Raw genomic sequence first — 19,171 nt, 5'->3', positions numbered from 1 at the left:
TATCTTCGGCTGGTTGTGGTGTGGGTAGACAGTTAAAGTAAATGAAATAATACACTTGTTTTTGATCGTCTGGATCAAATCCGAATATAGTGCCAAATGAGTTTATGCCATGTATAAATTGAAGGAGACCGGAACCACACTGTAACATGATTTTTTTTAGTTCTTTTACTGCAAAAATGAACACACATTTTATTTGAGTTTTAATTCTGTTTTTTGGGCGGGGGGACTTAAATATGTAAAAATGAAAACCTTTAAGCAGAAAACTGTGCTGTAAAGTCTGCTTGAGTCGTCTGATCACTATTGTTTTGGAGCACTTCAAATGTGGACTGCTCCATTCATCTGACTGGTAACTCTGTAACAGAGACACAACATAAACGTCACCATACAATATTCCAGAGTCAGCCACTTTAGCAGAAGCATCCAGTAAATGTGGAATCCAGCAGTTTGTGCTGAGAACTCTGCATAGTTACCAGGAATGCACAACTTTGCAAGAGACAATTATAGTAAATTGTGGATCCCAGGGTTGCTAGATTTTTCCATCCATTGGAAGGTTGTGAGCACATTTTTGTTCTTTTTTTGTTTGTTTTTTCCTTCGCATATGTACTGCTTAGCAAACATCAGCTACATAATCATCGTAATCCCCAAATAAAGTAGTTGCTATTGTCTCCACTTTATGAACTTGAGGTGATTATAGCAGAAAGGTTGAGTGGCTTGACTGTGGCCACAGGGAAAATCCAGGATTCAAGTAGTCAGAACTGGGACTGGAGAGCTTAGGAGTCCTGTGCTCAGTTCACTGGACAATTCGGCCCCTTCTTTTGACCAGAAATCACATACCTCTGCTATAGAGTGGTGGGGTCAGCTGCAGACAGCCAGCTGGGAAGGAGCTTGCTAACAGTAATATATGTAATAGCTCCTTGCAATCACTAACTTTTCTAGTGGGTTCAGATTCATCTATATAAGATGAACATTTCAGTCACTGAAAGATAGTAAACTTTTACGGCCTATTCCAAGATGGGTAGTTATTTTTAGATGGCATTGAGGTTAGTTACCATGGGTAGCACATAGGAGAAACTGTCAAAACCAGATATGTATTTCATAGTGACTTAGTGCTCATGTGAATCAAATGAAAATTCTTTAAGACTGATAAAAGCATTCACATTTCTTCACATAGAACTTTATGAAAATCTGGACATTAGAGCAGCACTTAATTCAAGCAGGTTTCAGAGTGGTAGTTTGAAAGGGGATCTGATTTTGGAATTCACCAAGTTGGTCCAATAAAAGACCAGTTACTTGTCTTGGAAGAATCTTTGCTTCTGGAGCTGAGTGAGGAAAGTTTGAAGGAGATCACAGGCCCCTTACCTTAAACCAATTACTTCCTTGGCCTTCTACATGTGAAAAGACTAAATGGGACGTAGCAGCTAAATGGGATGTAGCTGTTGTAAAATTCGTCCATCACAGCTATTAACAGTCATGATTTTAGCTCAAGTTAACTAGGTTTAATCTTGGTTAAAAACAAAACACAGTTAGTTCAAGGTAGGAAATTTGGAATTGGACAACACCACTTTCTTAAACTTTCTGGTCCAGCAAAGTATCTCTATCATCTTTGAGTTCTGGGTACAGCAGGACAGATTACTTCACTGTCTTCAGCTCCACTATTCACATTCTGGTTTCTGGATTGGAATGCATTGTTAACTCCACAGCCTGGGAATAATTATGTGTCTTACAATGTTTTATCCTGTGCTGCAGATTTTTTTTTCTCTCTCTCTCTCTCCCCATGCTGGGCCAAAAAAGCCCCCAAACAACAAAAAGTCATCCAGTTGTGTAACTTACATTGAACAATTCTTCAGAATTTAGGTGTGGTTCTTCGAAGTGTAGTGATTTTAAGTTGCACAAAAAGGCCACTTACTAGTTAGTCACTCCAATTTGAATTACATTTGTATGTGTTCAGAGTCCTGTGGTAAGTGCTTTTCCTACAGAGCTCATAAACCCTGCAAGAGGTAGGGTCTTGCTCTGATGGGCTTTGAGAGCACATACTACAGAGCTAGAAGAGACATAAAGAAAGTCTGTGCAAACTCGCACAGGTTTAGTTAAAGTGCTGCAAACCCTTGTCTGGACACAGGGCACAAGCAAACAATATACATTTTAATAAAGCTAAATGTCAATGTATTCATCTAGGAAGAAAGAATGTAGAAGAGGGACTCCATCATGGGAAGCAGCAATTGTGGAAAAAGAAGTGGGGGTCATGTTAGATAACCATTTGAACATGAGCTCCCAGTGTGACGCTGTGGCCAAAAGAGCTAATATGATCCTGGGATGCATAAATGAGAATTTCGAGAGTAGAGAGGTTATTTTACCTCTGTACTGGGCAATGGGTGACCACAGCTGGAATAGCGTTTCCAGTTCTGGTGCCCACAATTCAAGGAGGATGTTGATAAATTGGAGAGTGTTCAGAGAGGAGCCATGAGAATGGTTAAAGGATTAGAAAACATGCCTTAGAGTGATAGACTCAAGAGGCTTAGTCTATTTAGCTTAACAAAGAGAAGATTAAGGGGTGATTTGATTACAGTCTATAAAATCTACATGCAGACAGATACTTAATAATGGGCTCTTCAATCTAGCAGAGAAAGGTGTAACATGATCCACTGGCTGGAAGTTGATGCTAGACAGGATCAGACTGAAAATAAGGCATACATTTTTAACAATGAGAATAATTAACCACTAGAACAATTTACCAAGGGTTGAGGTGAATTCTCCATCACTGGCAAATTTTAAATCAAGATAGGATGTTTGTTTTTAAAAGATATGCTCTAGATATTATTTTAAGGAAGTTCTACCTGTGTTATATAGGAAGTCAGACTAGATGATGATAATGGTCCTATTTTGAATCAGAATCTATAAATCTGTATCAGTTTGAGTGGTTTATTTAGGTTTAGCGGAAGTCAGAGACAGGTTTAAGTTAAACCAAAATGTCACTCTTCCTTTGAAAGTAAAATTCACATCTTTGATTAAACCAGTGAGGTTCGGAGTAGACAAGCTGTAAGTGTGTGTGCACGAATGTACCATGAAGAAGAGGTAGCCTGTCCATAATTAGGTTGCAAGATCCCCCTGCCACTTTGATTTCAAAAATTGTGTTGACTTGAAAATTACCAATTTACTCTGAACACAAAGGTTAATGTTTATTGCACAGTTTGAGGAAAATTCAAACTGTTTTAAAATTATAACTCAATTAAAGAATTTGACCAATCTGACTTTTGTCTAAAATAATTTTGTCTCATTTAGTCTCCAAAAAGGCTTATCACTTCCATGTGGTAAAATTATTGCACCAGCTGTATTTGAAGAAAAATGTGGGGTCTAATTCTGCTCCTACTGTTTTGTTTTGTTTTTTTTCTTCCCCATTGACTTCGGTGGGAGAGGAAGCAGCACTATGGGCCTGATTTAAAGCCCAAGGATGTCAGTGGAGGAGCAACTGTTGATCTCAGTGGGCTCTGAATCTATGTGTGCGTGTGTGAGCATGTTGCACTCTATTGCCTGGTTACAGCTGCTTGTCCTGCTACAGCTGGCAGCTTCCTTTATTTTAACTGGCAGAGATCTGTGCCTTGGGGAGTTGTAGAAACAGTTCCAATGATACCCCAGCAGTGCTCACCAGACATAGGTACTGAACCTGAGACTGCTGGATCTACTGCTTCAACTAGAAGCCCCAAGTCTGTTAGTGCAAAGATTGTAGCAGACTCAGAAGTCTCCGGGGTCCAGTCATTTGTGAGGGAGAAAGAACCATACGCTGTGTGGGAGCATGGATTACCCAGGGTAGAAAGTCTGTGAGGTATATTGTGGAGAAGGGCTAGCATCTCCATATTTGGGATGTTTTGCAGCCGCCTTTTAACACTAATACTTTGAAATGTTTAGGGTTTAGTCACATTGATAGCCAGAATGTTCTCTCAGTTGAATTGGTTAAGTAGTTTTTGAGATTGATTTAAATGTGTCCTTCTGACAATTTTTTTATATGTATGTTATATTTCTTTGTGTCCTTCTGTCTCACCAGCAAAATCACATGACATCACAAAATATTGCACTGGCTTATAGGAGGGACTGTTTTCCAAGGAATAGAAAATATTTCACAAATTGTCATGTGAAAACTAGAAATGATTAGACATGAAACCAGTGGATAAAAAATACCTGGTGATGGGGAATATTTTCTTTGTGTACCACTTACCAGCGCAGGGCTATTTTTTCAAGAGCGAAAGGAAACTTCGTTATCCACATTCTTTGTCAAAATACACCTTTGGCCAAGGCTGTTTCTGATTCCATTTGCCAGACTGGGATGGGGAGGTGGAGATATAGGAGAGTAAATGAGTGTAAATGGCCTGTGAATGATAACATCGTAAGTTTGTGTCAGAGCTCTGACCCATGGCATGAGTATATCTATAAAAATCTATTTGCACAGCTGTCATTTAGCATTGTAGTTATAATCTGTGGTTTTACTCTGCTTATGTTGTAAAAATATGCCTTAAAAATACCTACAGTATGTCTTTAAGCATTTGTTATACTTAAAGTTGAAAAGGACTTGGACAAAGTAGAGACAAAATATATGAACATAGAAATTGCAGCCTAGGGCAGAGGTTCATTTAGTCCTGTATTGTGTCACCAACAGTGAAGCAAGTCACATGCTTTACAGAAAGGCATAACCCGCACTTTTAACGTGTCCACATAGCTATATTTTATGGTGTCCATTAATATAAACAATACCTGAAATTTCACCATGAAAACAAATAGAAAACACCACAAATGCACACCACCACTCCTTACTCTTAGATACGGAACCCTTCATGCTGACCCTGTACTCCTGTTTCAATAGTTGAGCTTGTAAGCTTCTGTTAGCTCAGAACTGTACAGTTATCTGCCTGCACTCGCACTAGATCCATGTTTAGGTGTACAGCTAAGAACTTGGCAGAATTTTCTATTGCATTTCCTTGGTCCTACAGTTTCATTAATTTTGAATGAGTTTCATTCAAACTTACGGATTGTCTATAAGGTAGATGAAAATAAAATCTGCTGTAATTCAAATCTTTAGTTATTTATTGCACGTCTGGAAGGAGACGCTCTTATTTCAAACATAAATGGATTTATTATTGACTTACTTTCTAAATATATGATATAATTTAAACCCTCCCCCTCCCCAGATTTACACTGAAATAGATAAAGATGAGAATTTGAACTGATTTTAGTTATCTTGGTTCCAGTTACCACATAGACGAGCCCCTAGCAAAGTGTATATGCTGCTGAAAGGACTAATTATATTAGTAAGCACTGTGCCTGGTACTGTTTGCAAGGTTGGGTGCCAAGGTTGAAGTTTTCAGGAAAGATCCTCAGCTGGGATAAAGATATGCTATTTTTACATGACATGAGTGGCCCTTGCATTTCAGTAGTATTTCAGTTTTCTATAGTAATAATGGTGGTGGTAATATTTTCTTGATGTGGATTGGATTGTTGTTGTTGTTTTTTAAAGGTGGGGGACATGTGGTTGTTTTAATCCTTTTATAAGAAGTCAGCAGCAGAAAGGGACTTTGTTCTAACTTGTTCTCCTCTCCCCATAAACAAACCAAAAACTTCAACCCCCTCCTTCTTTCTGTCCTTCCCCCCCACACACCATTTTCATGAAGGGACCCAAATGGAGAATCAGCCCAAACATGAATATGTTAGAAAATTATCTTTTGACAACGGTAATTTAGAATGAAAAAATATTTTGCAACCTTAGCCAGAGCAGTTGTCACCAGCATGACTGATGCAGCTTTCCCTGGAACGAAGTGGCACTGACGCTTTTTGTGGGTACGCAAGGTTATGCAGCACCTTGTTGCCACTTGCCCTTAGTGTGAGGAACCCTTGTTTGAGCCTTCTGTGCCTCCCTTAGCCTCTGGTAACAAAAACATGTCTTTTGGGTCTCCGCAGGCCCCTTTCTTTCTTTACAGTTTAACAATAGGCACACTCCAACCTCTGAGCATCCTCCTGGAGTGTCCAGCCCTTGTTCCAATGGACACTCACAGAATTCCCAGATCTGCTACTCCCAAGGGAAAATTATACACCACCTTACCATTTTCACCTCAGGATCATCACTCCACCCAACACACAGCATTTAGATGTGTCTATAGTAAAAAACCAAGAATAAGTTTATTTAACAATGAATGGAGACTCAAGTAATAGCAAATAGATGAAAATATTGGAAACTAAGGGTTACATATAAAATAAAATAATGAAATGCACTCTAGAACCTAGTATTGCTCATGAGTGTTGTCACGGTTCCTCCCCCACTCTGAACTCTAGGGTACAGATGTGGGGACCTGCACGAAAAACCTCCTAAGCTTATCTTTACCAGCTTAGGTCAAAACTTCCCCAAGGTACAAAATATTACACCCGTTATCCTTGGACTGGCCGCTACCACCACCAAACTAATACTGGTTACTGGGGAAGAGCTGTTTGGACGCGTCCTTCCCCCAAAAATACTTCCCAAACCCTTGCACCCCACTTCCTGGACAAGGTTTGGTAAAAAGCCTCACCAATTTGCTTAGGTGACTACAGATCCAGACCCTTGGATCTTAAGAACAATGAACAATCCTCCCAACACTTGCACCCCCCCTTTCCTGGGAAATGTTGGATAAAAAGCCTCACCAATTTGCATAGGTGACCACAGACCCAAACCCTTGGATCTGAGAACAATGAAAAAGCATTCAGTGTTTTACAAGAAGACTTTTAATAAAAAATAGAAGTAAATAGAAATAAAGAAATCCCCCCTGTAAAATCAGGATGGTAGATATCTTACAGGGTAATTAGATTCAAAAACATAGAGAACCCCTCTAGGCAAAACCTTAAGTTACAAAAAAGATACACAGACAGAAATAGTTATTCTATTCAGCACAATTCTTTTCTCAGCCATTTAAAGAAATCATAATCTAACACATACCTAGCTAGATTACTTACTAAAAGTTCTAAGACTCCATTCCTGTTCTGTCCCTGGCCAAGACGACTACAGACAGACCCAGACCCTTTGTTTCTCTCCCTCCTCCCAGCTTTTGAAAGTATCTTGTCTCCTCATTGGTCATTTTGGTCAGGTGCCAGCGAGGTTACCTTTAGCTTCTTAACCCTTTACAGGTGAGAGGAGCTTTCCCCTGGCCAGGAGGGTTTTCAAAGGGGTTTACCCTTCCCTTTATATTTATGACACGCCCCCCAAATCTCAGCTAGGGTGAAACACTGGCTGGGATTTCTTCCTGGAGCTCTAGGAAAACAGAGTTAATAAGACACATGCATCTCTAAATATACTACCAAGTACATAAAGACTAACAATATTTTCCACATCTCAAGGACGATTTTAACCAGTTGATTCTGGGAAACTTTCACGGGAGAGTGCATCAGCCACTTTGTTAGAAGCTCCTGAGATGTGTTGGATGTCGAAATCAAAATCTTGGAGAGCTAAACTCCACCGAAGAAGTTTCTTGTTAGTTTCTTTGACGGTGTGAAGCCACTTTAGTGCAGCATGGTCGGTTTGCAGGTGGAAACGCCGTCCCCAAACATATGGGCGTAGCTTTTCCAGAGCGTAGACAATGGCATAACATTCTTTTTCAGTGACTGACCAGTTGCTTTCCCTCTCAGACAGTTTTTTGCTGAGAAACACTACAGGGTGGAATTCTTGATCAGGTCCTTTCTGCATTAAAACTGCTCCTACACCACGCTCGGATGCATCTGTGGTTACTAGGAACGGTTTGTCAAAGTCTGGGGCCCTTAGTACAGGGACAGACATGAGTGTCGCTTTAAGCTTGTTAAAGGCCTTCTGACACTTTCCGGTCCACTGAACAGCATTTGGCTGTTTCTTTTTGGTTAGGTCTGTCAGTGGGGCAGCGATTTGGCTGTAGTGCGGTACAAATCGTCTGTAATAACCGGCCAAGCCTAAGAAGGATTGAACCTGTTTCTTTGACTTTGGGACAGGCCACTTTTGGATAGCATCCACTTTGGCCTGTAGGGGGCTGATAGTTCCTTGACCCACCTGGTGTCCAAGGTAAGTCACTCTGTTTAGGCCTATTTGACACTTCTTAGCCTTAACAGTTAGTCCTGCCTCCCTTATGCGCTCAAGGACTTTTTGTAGATGTTCCAGGTGGTCTGCCCAGGAATCCGAAAATATGGCCACATCGTCAAGGTAGGCGACTGCATATTCTCCTAATCCCGCTAGGAGACCATCTACAAGTCTTTGGAAAGTGGCGGGTGCATTTCGCAGCCCGAAAGGGAGTACATTAAATTCATACAGCCCGAGATGTGTGGTGAAGGCTGACCTTTCCTTGGCAGATTCATCTAGCGGTACCTGCCAGTACCCCTTGGTTAAGTCCAAGGTAGAGATGAACTGGGCCCGTCCAAGTTTCTCTAATAGTTCATCAGTGCGTGGCATTGGATAGTTGTCTGGGCAAGTTACAGCATTTAGCTTAGGGTAGTCCACGCAAAAACGTATTTCCCCATCTGGTTTGGGAACTAGAACCACTGGAGATGCCCATGCACTTTCAGAGGGGCGGATTACACCCATCTGTAACATATCCTGGATCTCCCGTTCTATAGCAGTTTTAGCTTGAGGAGACACCCGGTAAGGGTGGACCCTAATTGGGTGAGCATTACCTGTGTCAATGGAGTGGTATGCCCGTTCAGTCAGTCCTGGGGTGGCTGAGAACGTTGGCGCGTAGCTAGTGCACAGCTCCTGGATCTGCTGTCGCTGCATACGCCCAAGGGTCATGGAGAGGTTCACCTCTTCCACACCACCAGCACATTTCCCTTCGTAGTAGACACCTTCAGGCCACTCAGCGTCGTCTCCTCCCTGGGCTGTAAACTGACAAACCTTTAATTCTCTGGAATAAAAGGGCTTTAGAGAATTAATATGATACACCTTAGGCTTTCGGTTGGAGGTGGGGAATGCTATGAGATAATTAACAGCTCCCAGGCGCTCCTGGACCACGAATGGCCCTTCCCACGATGCTTCCATTTTATGGGCCTGGAGCGCCTTTAAGACCATGACCTGGTCTCCTACTTTGAAGGAACGCTCTCTGGCATGTTTATCATACCAGGCTTTTTGCTCTTTTTGAGCATCCTGTAAGTTTTCTCTAGCAAGGGCTAAAGAGATTCGGAGGGTGTTTTGTAGGTTGGTTACAAAGTCCAGAATGTTAGTTCCTGGAGAAGGTGTAAATCCCTCCCATTGCTGCTTCACCAACTGCAATGGCCCCTTACCCTCACGGCCATATACAAGTTCAAATGGGGAAAACCCTAAACTGGGATGTGGTACAGCTCTGTAGGCAAAGAGCAACTGCTGCAATACTAGGTCCCAATCATTGGAGTGCTCATTTACGAATTTACGTATCATGGCCCCCAAAGTTCCATTAAACTTCTCCACCATGCCATTTGTTTGATGATGGTAAGGAGTGGCAACCAAGTGATTTACCCCATGAGCTTCCCAAAGGTTTTTCATAGTTCCTGCCAGGAAATTAGTCCCTGCATCTGTGAGGATGTCGGAGGGCCAACCTACCCTGGCAAAAATGTCTGCTAGTGCCTGGCACACACTTTTAGCCCTGGTGTTGCTTAGAGCTACTGCTTCCGGCCATCGGGTGGCAAAATCCATGAAAGTCAGTATGTACTGCTTTCCTCTGGGTGTCTTTTTCGGAAAAGGACCCAGAATATCCACAGCTACTCGCTGAAATGGAACTTCAATGATGGGGAGTGGCTGGAGAGGAGCTTTGACCTGGTCTTGGGGTTTTCCCACTCTTTGGCACACCTCACAAGACTGGACATAGGTAGAAACATCCTTGCCCATTCCCTCCCAGTGGAATGACCCCCCCAAACGGTCTTTGGTCCTGTTCACCCCAGCATGGCCACTAGGGTGATCATGGGCTAAGCTCAAGAGCTTGGCCCGGTATTTAGTTGGAACTACCAACTGTCTCTGAGGATGCCAGTCTTCCTGGTGTCCCCCAGAAAGAGTTTCCTTGTATAAAAGTCCTCTTTCTACAACAAACCTGGATCGATTAGAAGAGCTGAGAGGCGGTGGGTTGCTCCGTGCCGCCGTCCACGCTCTCTGGAGGCTTTCATCTGCTTCCTGTTCAGTCTGGAACTGTTCCCTTGATGCTGGAGACATCAGTTCCTCATTGGATTGGGGACATAGGCTTGGTCCCTCTGGAAGCGATATAGGGGATGGAGCTGTTTCTGTTGACTGTGAACCGCTCTCCGCTGGTGCACTATGTTGGGATTCAGGCTCCGGCTGAGCCTCTTGTGTAGGGTTATCGGCTGCTGCCAGTTCAGTTTCGGTGGGGCCCTCTGGTGTTGAGGTTGCAAGTACTGGATTCAGTGCTGGCACGGGGTCTGGTGTTGGTTGTTTGGCTGGTTCCGGTTCTGGGACTGGTTCCGTCTGGGTCTCTGGGACTGGATCCACTACTGCTGTTGCAGACATTGGCCTGGGGTCCGGGTCCATCACCTCTGACCGGGCCCTGATAGAAGTTTCCGGAACAGAGCTAGGCCTCACGGCTTGTTTAGCCTGGCTGCGGGTGACCGTTCCCACCCTCTTGGCCTGCTTCACGTGATTGGCCAAGTCTTCCCCCAACAGCATGGGGATGGGATAATCATCATAGACTGCAAAAGTCCACATTCCTGACCAGCCCTTGTACTGGACAGGCAACTTGGCTGTAGGCAAATTGAAAGAGTTGGACTTGAAGGGTTGAATCGTCACTTGGATCTCTGGGTTGATTAAATTGGGGTCCACTAAGGAAGCATGGATAGCTGACACTTGTGCTCCGGTGTCCCTCCACGCGGTGACCTTCTTCCCGCCCACACTCACAGTTTCCCTCCGCTCCAAGGGTATCTGGGAGGTATCTGGGCCTGTGGACCTCTGGTGTGATTCCGGTGCAATGAACTGTAATCTGTTGGGGTTCTTGGGGCAGTTGGCCTTTACATGCCCCAGCTCGTTACATTTAAAACATCGTCCAGCTGACGGGTCACCGGGGCGAGGTGGGTTGCTGGAGAACTGGGTGGTGGGACGATAAGGGGTCTGGAGGGTTCTTTGGGAGGTAGGTGGGGCTTTGGGCGGCCCCCGGTAATAGGGTGTGGTCTGGGGTGGTCCCTTCTGGTCTCCGCTCCAACTGCGACCAGTTTTCTTCTTCTCTGCCACCTCCACCCATCTGGCTCCAATCTCTCCTGCCTCGATTACAGTTTTGGGTTTCCCATCTAGGATGTATCTTTCTATTTCCTCAGGAACACCCTCTAAGAATTGTTCCATTTGCATTAGGAAGGGCAAATTTACTGGAGATTCAACACTTGCTCCTGATATCCAGGCATCCCAATGTTTCACAATGTGGTAGGCATGTCGGGTAAATGACATGTCTGGTTTCCACCTTAGGGCTCGGAACCTCCGACGAGACTGCTCGGGTGTTATCCCCATTCTGACTCTCGCCTTGGATTTAAACAGTTCATACTTGTTCATATGTTCTTTAGGCATTTCAGCTGCCACCTCAGCTAAGGGTCCACTGAGCTGCGGCCTCAGCTCTACCATGTATTGGTCAGTAGAGATGTTGTACCCAAGGCAGGCCCTTTCGAAGTTTTCTAAGAAGGCCTCAGTATCATCACCTGCCTTGTAGGTGGGGAACTTTCTGGGATGGGAAGTGGTACCTGGAGAAGGATTGCTAGGGTTTGTTGGTATATTCTGCTGGGCCTTTATCCTCTCCATCTCCTCCACATGCTTCCTTGCCTCCATTTCCCTCTTGTGGGCAGCCTCCTGTACCTCCTTCTCCAGCCGCATGAGTTCTATCTGTCTTTCATGTTCCCTTTGTTTTTCCTCAGCCTGAAATTTGGCTAATTCCAGCTGTAGTCGAGCCGAGGATTTGGCCATTCTAACCTCTCTGTTTTTAACTAACTTTACACCCGAGGTTTAGAAATAAACAAACAAAACTTGGCTGTAAAATTTTGCTGTGCTGGAATAGAATACCTATTCTCTGATAGTGATTGTCAGCCTACAGAAAAAGACAATTCCCTTGTCTCTGCTCTGGGCCCAAATTAAAGCAAAAAACCTCCAACTACTTGGAAACCTGCTTACCCAGCCCAAAGAAAAAAAAAATTCTTTTCAAACCTGTGCTCCTTGTAAAACAAAAAAAAAATCAAAATCCTAAAAAAAACCCTGCCACTTTTGTCTCCAGGCAAATGGGTAGAGCACACACCCCCTATTTACTTTTAGGAAGAAAAGAAAAAAAAAAACCTCTGGGTTGGAAGACTGTGAATTTCCCTGCAGGAGTTAAGTACCCTGCCTCCAGGCAAAGAAAACCTGCAATTCACAAGATAATCCCCTTTTGTCTCTGCTTGGCAACAAAGCAGAGAGAAACCAAGCTGCTTTCAGTTTCAAAGCTGCTTTCTGGACTTTCTAAAAATTCCTTTTTAAAATCTGTATTTCTAGTTCAAAAAATCTCAACTGGATCTCAAAATGATTTCAGGTTAATCCCACCACTGTGCCACCATGTCACGGTTCCTCCCCCACTCTGAACTCTAGGGTACAGATGTGGGGGACCTGCATGAAAAACCTCCTAAGCTTATCTTTACCAGCTTAGGTCAAAACTTCCCCAAGGTACAAAATATTACACCCGTTATCCTTGGACTGGCCGCTACCACCACCAAACTAATACTGGTTACTGGGGAAGAGCTGTTTGGACGCGTCCTTCCCCCAAAAATACTTCCCAAACCCTTGCACCCCACTTCCTGGACAAGGTTTGGTAAAAAGCCTCACCAATTTGCTTAGGTGACTACAGATCCAGACCCTTGGATCTTAAGAACAATGAACAATCCTCCCAACACTTGCACCCCCCCTTTCCTGGGAAATGTTGGATAAAAAGCCTCACCAATTTGCATAGGTGACCACAGACCCAAACCCTTGGATCTGAGAACAATGAAAAAGCATTCAGTGTTTTACAAGAAGACTTTTAATAAAAAATAGAAGTAAATAGAAATAAAGAAATCCCCCCTGTAAAATCAGGATGGTAGATATCTTACAGCGTAATTAGATTCAAAAACATAGAGAACCCCTCTAGGCAAAACCTTAAGTTACAAAAAAGATACACAGACAGAAATAGTTATTCTATTCAGCACAATTCTTTTCTCAGCCATTTAAAGAAATCATAATCTAACACATACCTAGCTAGATTACTTACTAAAAGTTCTAAGACTCCATTCCTGTTCTGTCCCTGGCCAAGACGACTACAGACAGACCCAGACCCTTTGTTTCTCTCCCTCCTCCCAGCTTTTGAAAGTATCTTGTCTCCTCATTGGTCATTTTGGTCAGGTGCCAGCGAGGTTACCTTTAGCTTCTTAACCCTTTACAGGTGAGAGGAGCTTTCCCCTGGCCAGGAGGGTTTTCAAAGGGGTTTACCCTTCCCTTTATATTTATGACAAGTGTTTTTCAGCCAGGTGGGCTGTGATCCCTTTTTCATGAAAAAGCTTGCTCTCCGCTTTCTCCCTCAGTAAAGGATGTAGAGTGTAGCTCTCTATGTACAGTTATAGTCCAAAATTCCATTGTCTTCACTTGTAAACAGGACCCCCTCCCGCTGGTTTATTTCTTTCTGTAAAATTCACCCTCTGGAAGATTTCACAATCCCTTCATTTGCATTTAGCGTGGACTGTAAATGGGCATCTATTGTGGACCCTACAATACTCTATTTACATGTAGCCAGACAGATAAACATCCCTTGCCTGAAGGAAACCTGTTTCTCACCTTTTGGTGACCAGCTGCAAGTCTTTAGGATTATATAAAGTGAAAATTAAGTTCTTAACTTCTTACATAGTTTCTGTACTTACATTCCACAACAATTGTGATGACCAGTGTGACACAGGCTTTCAGCAGAGACCTTACACTTGGCAAACTAATATGTAGAGACCAGAGGCAAGGGATCACTGTAATCCTTAGGCACCAAGAGGTCCCTGGGTCACACCCCCAATTTTGACCCCTTGTGTCCTTTATGCTCCAACCTGTCCCAATCCTCTTTTTTCCCCTTTCCCCCACATGTCATCATCCCAGTCCCATTCTCCTCACTCTATCCAGTTCCAGGCTTCTACTGCCTGTCCATCTTCCATCAGGCTCCTCATCCAATCTGTCTTTCCTCTGCCACTTGTTTTGCTCCCTGGCTCATAGTCCCAGTCTCCATGCCCAGCTGGTCCCAGTCTTCCTTCACCTCAACTCCCAGTCACAGTTTCCCTCTCCTGCCCCTACCAGTATCTGGTTCCAGTCACCTCCCCTTATCCTACAGGCTCCTTCTGCTTATCTACTCCCCCAAAATCCTCTCAGGTCTGTCTTTTGTCCCATTTGCATTTGAATCAGGCAGCAACTTCCTGTTGCCTGAGTTTCAGTAGTAGGAACACTGAGAAAACAGAAGACACAGGCTCCCTGTTTTCACTTTTGGTACTCGGATCCAGGGTTCAGACCCAGCCCAGCCTTGACTAGAACATACTCATTGCAAGTGAAATCTTTAGAGAATTTAGCTGCAAAACTGTAGCATGTCTCTACTGAGCATGTGTGAACTACAATTTTCCAAGGCTTATAAATTGGCCAAATTTGGACAGATTTTCTTAAGGATGGAAAAAGGTACACTCAAAGGCCACCAATTTTCAAGTCCCTACTCTAAATCATGGATGCACTACTGTTTTTTTCAAGAAAAGGTAACCATTTTTTTAAAATATGGGTGAAACAATTTATTTCCCCCGAACATTGGTTTCAGAAACGGCTGAAACTGTTTTGGCTGCAATTTCCCCCCTCCTTTCCCCCCACACTCCCCCAGATCAGCTTGTGGCAAGACCCCTGACATGGAACATTTCAGCCTTAATGATTACTGTTTGGCAAAGGTATAAACAACTGAAAACAGGGACTTTTAATGGGAAGTATCAGGCAACTTTATTAGTAGGCAGTGCTACCACCGTGCCTATTAATGAGGAACACAATATTAATTACAGAATCACAAGTGGCACTTCGAAAGTGTCTGTGTGTGTTTGCATGCACACACAGGGAATTAATTGATATATAATAATTCAATATTAAGGCTTCAATTCAGCAAGGTGCTTAAAGAACAACAAGGGAATTCTTCATGTGTTTGAAGTTATGGATATGTTTAAGTACTTTGCTGAATCAGGGCCAGCATTTTCATCTTTCTCTTATACCTGTTATCATTAAATAAAATTAATATGATGCTAAAGTAAATTTAGTATTGGTATACGGGGATATGCTAGAATAGTGTTTTTGGCTTATAACATGCGCAGCTCCCTTTTGTGCTCTTAATCTGAATGTAAGCACTAATATATAATAGTATGTTTAGACTTTGTGCATTTTCTAATATTTCTTTGCCAGATTATAGATCTGAAGAATTAATCTTCATTCATGTTATAATGAAAAGAAAAAAAATGCTGGAGACAAAAAGGTGGAAACTCATTTTGTTGTAGAAAAATCACTTTTTTGATTGCCCTTATTAAACTAAAGGGTAACTTCAAGCCTTGGTAATGGGATAACCATTGATATATTACTGATAAGTTTAACAAATGTTAGTATTTATAGAGAAATGCATCCAGTTCAGTTAAATGAACGTTAATTCAGTTGTGAATCAGTTTTATTTGTTCATGAAAGAGATTTATACACTCAACTGATTTCTCTTCCTGGTCTTTATAGAAGACATTTTATTTGAGTCCCTCCACGTTTACAAATATCCACCTCCAGTCATTTATCTTGCGCTCCTACCCCTACTGCTCCTTTGTCAGCTGTTGCAGGGCATTCTGATTCCCTCCAACCGCAAATGTGTATCATTTATAATTAGCTCAGTTTTCTCTAGCCTTCAAACCAAAGCTTTGGAGTGTAGCCTGAACTCGTGTTGCCTGTTCTTTATACCTCACAGAGAACTAATTAATTTGCTTACCCCCTGCAAAAAAGCCATTGGTTTCTAGATAAATCTAGCCAAGAATATTGTTTGAACTGCAGCAATATATAACTTGAACACTTTTCTACCTAGCTACCCTGGGAGTTTAGTGTTCACTGTGGAAATGCATAAACTCAATTGTAGGGAAGTTTGAAAATGAATTTACCTCAGAACATGGAAAAAAGAATTATTACACTTAAATTTTAAAGGTTTTATTGAGCTTCTTTTCTGACAAATAATGTTCCATTCAAAGTATGCTAGTCAAGGATTTAAGTCAATTGATTTTTCCATAATGTATTAATTACACATAGCATTGAACCATCATTTACCTTGTTTACAATATTTCTAATGTCTCACCAATTATTGTCAGTGCTGATAGAGGGATTTTCTTTCTTGTATTTTCCCAGGTCTCAGGGTGGAGAATTTTTGATTGAATTCAGAACCTGCAAGCTCAGGGTAAGAAGTGATTTTTGTTATTTCTTTAGCTTCAACTTGTATATTAATGCAAGAAATCACATTCCAGGATGGGGCTGCGGTATTCGGAGAATGAGAAGAAAAACGTCTGTGCTAAATTTATTGTGAGTCACCTGGTCTTTTGGGCAGATTGTTGGTATACAGGTCTGTTGCCTCACTGTTTAAACTGGCAATAAAATGGTTTGTTTTTCTCTCTGGAATAGTTTGAAGAAGAATATATTTTGTAGTGAAGCTTTTACTCCTTTGAGGTTACATTCATGTAACCTGGCCACATTCCATTATGGGACTAATATTAATATAGTCATCAAATATTGGAGCTAATGTGATTTCAAAAAGGATTAGATAAAAATTATTCAGAGAAGCAATGATTTATAAAACTGACAGAAGTCCTGCAGATGTAAATGGCAATTTTGTACATTAAAACCTTTGTGGAAAAGCTTCTTTGATGAGAATGAATAGCGGCAACCAGCAATAGAAAGTCAAACTTGTTTTATTACCTGTCAAGCTTTATCAAAATGGGTTCCCTCAACAAATGTTTAATGTCACAGCTTCAGTGAACTGAATCCAAGACAGGTACCTATTACAATGAAAATAAAAATTACTGGAAAATTGCGGTGACTACAATTTGAGCTTTTTTCTGTCTTCGGTACTACTCTGTATTTCTTGAGAAAACTACAATACTAAACACATTCGGACCAAGGATATAGATGTTTACCATGTAGTTGGTATCATTTAAGAGCCTGTGAAGTAAAAGCTGTTAGAGTTAAAAGCTTAGCATTACCGCAAAAATATTCTCTCGTGTTTTAAGGCTGTTTCATAGTATTAAATATAATAAAGTCAAATGCTTGTTTATAACGAGACAATATGGTTAGCATTCAATTGGGAGCAAACTCATGAGGTAACCTCATTTGTATAACACAAAATAGCTGTCATAATATGCATATTTGGGCAAAAGATAAAACTCCCTGAAGAGTAGAAACCCAAGAACAGACCTGTCAGTTCTGTTTTGTGAGTCTGTTGCTTCTGTGAAGGCAGCAGTTTAAAATGTAGCCCAGCAAAAGCAGCGATATATTTTATTTTACTGCTTCTCTATAATGAGCTACATCCTTTTAGCCCTAAGTTATATTTGTGTTTCAGAAGCTTTATCTGTGAAAACCTGAACTGAAATTTAGGTTTCTGTACTAAAGACATACACGGCATCTAAGAAAATAATAATTTACTTTGTGGGCTAAAATGGATGGATATAATAAAAACAAACAACCCTGCATCCTTTATTGCCCGTGAAAGTTCTCTTTCTCCATCAACTGTGGAGTAGAAACTATTATTTCTAGATTACTGCATTGCATAACGATAGTTGAACAAAGTCTTCACTGCTGATCTGAAGGTGATTTATAGGTGTACAGTATAACTGTTTAACTGGTACTTTTATAGTAATCTGAATAAACTGTTTGTCCTTGTGTTTGTGCTCAGATTTACTCTTTTGAATTGCTATATTTTGGGGATTTAGAAGGTAATAGTTCGGTGCTTTATAGAATTATTTTAGAATTAGAGTTTGCAGGACTTGGGTTGGTAGCAAATTTTAAACATATTAACTTTTGCATAACTGTCTCTTTTATGTCTCTTAAGGACTGGCAATAAGTGATTCAGACACAGCTGAGGACATTTAATGCAGAGCCAGTTCTTAATGAACATACAGAGAAGTGATTTGTAAGGCCGTCTCACTATTATAAGGCCTCTGTTTCATTAAATGTAAATATTGTACATAGTGTTTGGGTTCTCTCTTCCCCTGGGCAGCTGCTGCTTTACACTAATAATCCTTTATCTATTAGGGAAGGAACATGGAAAACTAATGATGGTCCATTTTGAGGTTCCAATGTTCCAACAGGTTTATAGATATGAATGTTCCATGTCTATTCAAGGAATGTATTTTATTTCGCCAAAGTTACCATATGAATAGAGCCAACTATCTGGGCATGAGTATTGTGAATAAGAAGAAATGAATATACAAACTAACTGCTAAATAGCATAGAATCATTTAAAAGTACAACTTCACAAAAATAAGAAACAAATACTTACCCATAGTTACCAGTGGTCAGGGAGGAATACAGACAGTTTCTGCTGGCAATAGAGGATGTTTTGTTAAATAAGTTTATAAAAGTTTCTTGGAGTTATTTTTCTTAAACACATTTTACATTTATAATTGGCAAAATAAAAGTGGGGACAGGTTAGAAGTTCTAGCCACTGTGGATTTATTAGGGGGATAACCTTATGTACAACTACAGCATCTTTCTAGGTGATTCAAGGTACAATGAAAAGATAAAGGATCTAATTCTTCCTTGATGTACATCTATTGACTTCAAATTAATTAAATCAGGAATGAATTTGTCCCCAGATAAACAGAGTTATAAACTTGTCAGGAAGATGAAAAGTAGGTGCAAGAGTCTTAGGGTATGTCTACATTACAAGCTAGGTGTGTGATTTCCCTGCTTGTGTACACATACTCATACTAGCTCTCATGGACCAAACACAAGTACAAATAGCTGTGTAGATGCAGTAGCATGGGTCGTGGAGGTGGAGGCAGAGCTAAGCTGTGCTGAGTATGTACCCTCCAGTTTCAAACGGGAATATACTCAACACGGCTCGGCCATGAAGCCGCTACCCATTCCACCCTGTCTACGCCACTATTTCTACTCATGCTAGTTTGATGAGAATGAGTACATGTACCTAAGCAGGTGAATCACACTCCTGGCTTGTAGCGT

General features: G+C 41.6%; 1 protein-coding gene across 40 annotated transcripts in view; it reads left to right on the top strand.

Annotated features, from left to right (window-relative positions):
• PTPRD (protein tyrosine phosphatase receptor type D) overlaps positions 1-19,171 on the top strand; it is a 1,705,510-nt gene that overhangs the window by 735,106 nt on the left and 951,233 nt on the right. For all 40 annotated transcript variants that reach the window (XR_012159111.1, XM_073345355.1, XM_073345353.1 and 37 more), the window contains one exon: positions 16,346-16,394. The gene's annotated coding sequence lies outside the window, so the exon portion shown is untranslated. The remainder of the gene's footprint in view (positions 1-16,345; positions 16,395-19,171) is intronic.

Source organism: Lepidochelys kempii, chromosome 5, assembly GCF_965140265.1.
Source record: "Lepidochelys kempii isolate rLepKem1 chromosome 5, rLepKem1.hap2, whole genome shotgun sequence".
NCBI classification, from domain to species: domain Eukaryota; kingdom Metazoa; phylum Chordata; order Testudines; family Cheloniidae; genus Lepidochelys; species Lepidochelys kempii.
Note: the sequence above shows the minus strand (reverse complement) of the source record. Positions and strands in the feature narration are given on the sequence as shown.